We start from the raw sequence: 4,957 nt of genomic DNA on the forward strand, positions 1-4,957 counted from the left end.
AAACTAGCTGGGGGTGGTGGCAGGTGCCTGCAGTCCCAGCTACTTGGGAGGCTGAGGCAGGAGAATCACTTGAGCTCAGTATGCAGAGGTTGCAGTGAGCTGAGATCATGCCACCGCACTCCAGCCTGGACGACAGAGTGAGACTCTGTCTTCAAAAAAAAAAAAAAAAACCCAAAAATTCATTCATTCAACAAACGTTTATTTGCACCTTATGTACAAATAGGCTATAATAAGCATTAGGGATACAGCTTTTTTTTTTTTTTGAGATGGAGTCTTGCTCTGTCGTCCAGGCTGGAGTGCAGTGGCGCAATCTCGGCTCACTGCAAGCTTCACCTCCCGGGTTCACGCCATTCTCCTGCCTCAGCCTCCCGAGTAGCTGGGACTACGGGCGCCCACCACCACGCCCAGCTAACTTTTTTTTGTATTTTTAGTAGAGACAGGGTTTCACCATGTTAGCCAGGATGGTCTCCATCTCCTGACCTTGTGATCCGCCTGCCTTGGCCTCCCAAAGTGCTGGGATTACAGGCGTGAGCCACAGTGCCCGGTCTAGGGATACAGCTTCAAACAAAACAGACAACATTGATCATCGTGGAGCACAATTTCTAGTAACAATAAACAAACATAAACAAATTCGTAAATGACATGTTAGATTGTAAAAAGTACTCTGGAGAAAAAGCTATATGGAGAAAAATAAAAGTGTATATGGGGTTAATTTAAAAAAAACAAAAAACATGTGGGCCAGGCATAGTGGCTCACGCCTGTTATCCCAACACTTTGTGAGGCTGAGGTGGGTAGATTGCTCGAGCCCAGGAGTTCAAGATCAGCTTGGGCAACATGGTGAAACCCCATCTCTATCCAAAATAAGCTGGTTGTAGTGGTAGGCACCTGTGGTCCCAGCTACTCCAGAGGCTGAGGTGGAAAGATCACTTGAGCCCAGGAAGTTGAGGCTGCAGTGAGCCATGATTGTGCCACTGCACTATAGCCTGGGTGACTGAGTGAGACCTCACCTCAAAAAAAAAAAAAAAAAAAAAAAAAAGAATGTGGCTGGGTGTGGTGGCTCATGCCTGTAATCCTAGTGCTTTGGGAGGCTTTAAAGGCCAGAGCATTGCTTGAGGCTAGAAGTTTGACACCAGCCTGGGCAATATAGTCTCTGTCTCTCCAGAAAAAAGAAAAAAAAAATAGCTGAGCATGGTGGCACTCACCTGTGGTCTTAGCTACTCAGGAGGGTGAAGTGGGAGGATTGTTTGAGCCCAGGAGTTGAAGATTGCAGTGAGCTATGATCACAACTCCAGCCTGGACACCAAAGTAAGACTCTGCTTCTTTTTTTTTTTTTTTAAATATATAAATGAAAACAAAAAAGTTTACTGGGAAAGCAAAAGAGCTGAAGGGAGCACTAGTAAGCCAGAAGACCAGAAGAAAGGTCAGTAGAGACTGAAGCATAGAGAAAGAGGTGGAAATGAAAGACCCTACAAAATAAATAGAACACGGTGGCAAGGTTTAATATACTTGTAATAGAAGTCCTGAAGGGGAGGAGAGAGAAATTATGGGAAAAACTGTTACCTGAAAAGAAATTGACTGAAAATTTTCCAAAGCTGATGAAAGGGATCAAGCCAAAAATCCAAGAATATCTATGAACTTACATCAGGATGAATTAAATTAAAACTACACCTAGGTACATGATGATATAACTGCTGAAAAACAATGGAAAAAAACCTCAAAAACAGAGGAAATACATACATTACTTTCAACAATAAGATTAACAGCAATAAGATTAACAGCTATCTTTTTGTTTTATTTATTTATTTATTGAGACCAAGTATTTCTCTGTCTCCCAGGCTGGAGGGCAGTGGCATGATCTCAGCTCACTGCAACTTCTGCGTCCCGGGTTCAAGTGATTCTCCTGCCTCAACCTCCTGAGTAGCTGAGACTACAGGTGCCCGCCACCACACCTGGCTAATTTTTGTATTTTTAGTAGAGATGCGGTTTCACCATATTGGTCAGGCTGTTCTCGAACTCCTGACCTCAGGTGGTCTGCCCGCTTTGGCCGCCCAAAGTGCTGGGATTACAGTCGTGAGCCACCATGCCTGGCCAAAGTTATCTTTTTAATAGAAACATTTTAAGCCAAAAGACAGGAATAATTATTGTAAACTGCTGAAAAAGAAAAGGAAACTAAACTAGATATCTATACCTAGGAAGCATAGCATGGTGGTGATATCAAGGCAGACAGAGTAGGAAATAATGCTTCCTCGTGCTGCTGTTCAGGAACAGCATAAAATATTGTGAGCTCCTTGTGTAACCACCCAACACGTTCACCTTGCTCTCTGCCTAGACAGAGCAGATTTATCAAGACAGGGGAATTGCAATAAAGAGTTATTCCCACAGAGCTGGCTTTGCAGGAGCCTGGAATTTTATTATTAATCAAATCAATCTCACCAAGAATTCAGGGGATGGGAATTTTTAAGAATAATTTGGTGGGTAGGGGGCCAATGAGTCAGGAGTGCTGATTGGTTGGATTGCAGATGAAGTCACAGCTGTCCTCTTGCTCTAAGTCACTTTCTGGGTGGAGGCCACAAGATCAGACGAGCCGGTTTATCCATCTGGGTTATGCCAGCTGATCCATCAAGTGGAGGGTCTGCAAAATATCTCAAGCACTGATCTTAGGCTTTACAATAGTGATGTTATCTCCAGGAACAATTTGAGGAGGGTCAGAATCTTGTAGCCTCCAGCTACATGACTCCTAAATCGTAATTTCTAATCATGGGTTAATTTGTTAGTCTTGCAAAGGCAGTCTAGTCCCCAGGCAGGAAGGGGTTTGTTTTGAGAAAGGGCTGTCTTTGTTTCAAACTGTAAACTATAAACTAAATTCCTCCCAAAGTTAGTTCAGCCTACCCCCGGGGAGGAACAAGGACAGCTTGGAGGTTAGAAGCAAGATGGAGTTGGTTAGGTCAGATCTCATTCACTGTAAGAATTCTCAGTTATAACTTTGCAATGGTGGTCTTACTTGGAAGCAGAGACTGTGTCATGGTCTTCTTTGTGTCCTCAGACTGTAGCAGTGCTTAGGAGACTTGTAGAACATTTGAAGAGTCTAGAGCAGTTGGACCTTTCATTACATGTTCAACTCACTAAATCTGGGCAAAATTGATGCTGACCCAATGCTCAAGTCTAAGAAAACGTTTTAATCTGGACCTTGATACTTTTTAGTTGTGTGATAACAGAGATAATTATTCAACCCCTAGTATTAGTTTCCAAGGGCTGTCATAACAAATTATCACAAACTGAGTTGCTCAAAACAACAATTTATTCAAGTTTTCAGCAAGGCAACGCTCCCTCTGAAAGCTTGTGAGAAGAACTTTCTTTGACTCTCCACAGCTTCTGGAAGCTGTTGGCAATCCTTGGCACATGTCATTCCAATTTCTGTCTTCATTTCCACACAGGCATCTTTACTCTGGATCTCTGTGTCTCCAAATCTCCCTCTCCAGTCACTGGATTTAGGACATTAGTCATTGAATTTAGGGCCCACCTTAATCCAGTATGACCACATTTTAGCATGTTTATAGTTAAAAAACATTCACAGGTACTGAAGGTAAGGACTACAGCATATCTTTTTGGGAAGACAATTCAATGTACTAAACTCCAGAGCCTCCATTTTCTCTTCCATAAAATTAATACAGGCTGGGCACAGTGGCTCACGCCTGTGATTCCAGCACTTTGGGAAGCCAAGGCGAGCAGATCACTTGAGGTCAGGAGTTCGAGACCAGCCTGACCAATGTGGTGAAACACCATCTCCACTAAAAATACAAAAATTAGCGTGGTGGTGGGCGCCTGTAATCCCAGCTACTTGGGAGGCTGAGGCAGGAGAATCGCTTGAACCCAGGAGGTGGAGGTTGCAGTGAGCCGAGATCATGCCATTGCATTCCAGCCTGGGCGACAGAGCAAGACTCCATCTCAAAAAAAAAAAAAAAAAAAAACCTAAATAAATGTAATACCAACCTTGAAGGGTTATGATCAATAATCAAGTATTGCCTAGGACCCAGAATAAATGGGTAATACATTATCAAGGCAGGATTTAAAAAGTAAGCACTAAGTAAAAGATTGGGAGGCTGAGGTGCGAGGATTGTTTGAGGCCAGGAATTTGAAACCAACCTGGGCAACACAGTGAGACCTCTTAGCTACAAAAATAAAAGCCATTAGGAATGGTGACACAAGCCTGTAGTCCTAGCTACTCCAGAGGCTGAGGTGAGAGAACTGCTTGAGCCTAGGAGTTCAAGGTTACAGTGAGCTATGGTGTGCCACTGTACCCTAGCCTGGGTCAAGAAAGAGACCCTGTCTCTTTAAAAAAAAAAAAAAAAAAAAAAAAAAAGGACACATAAATACATATTGATAGACTCAGGAAGGGGTGGGGTGGTTGGGTGATTGAAAGTGAAAGTTTCTGCTAACTATACGTATTAATAAGATTCTGTCAATGAAAAACTCTATTTTTTTCAAAGAAACTATAATATTCAGTCTAATATCAAATGAATAAGAAAATATGAGGGTCAAATGGATACTATTGCAGTGCACAGCAGCAGCAGAGGCACTGCTCCTTGTGGAGCAGGCCTACCCCGTAGGCAGTGTGCCCAGAGGAGCAGCTCAGAGGCAGTGCTGCACTCATATTTATACCTGTTTGTAATTACATGCAAATTAAGAAGTGATTTATACAGAAATTTCTAGAAAAGGATGGTAACTTCTGGGTTATCAGGTCGTTGCCATGGAAAGGGGTGGTAACTTCCAGGAGTTGCCATGGCAATGGTAAACTGAGGGTGTCTTATGGAAAGCTGCTTCTGCCTCATCCCTGTTTCCGCAAGTTGTCAATTTGGTGGGATGTCCTAGGCCTGCCTCTGGAGTTAAGTCCCATGCCTACTTCAATATGACTTATTAAAGGTTATTAAGATTAGTATATTTCTAGAGTTCACTGAAA

Source organism: Pongo pygmaeus, chromosome 1, assembly GCF_028885625.2.
Source record: "Pongo pygmaeus isolate AG05252 chromosome 1, NHGRI_mPonPyg2-v2.0_pri, whole genome shotgun sequence".
Taxonomy (NCBI): domain Eukaryota; kingdom Metazoa; phylum Chordata; class Mammalia; order Primates; family Hominidae; genus Pongo; species Pongo pygmaeus.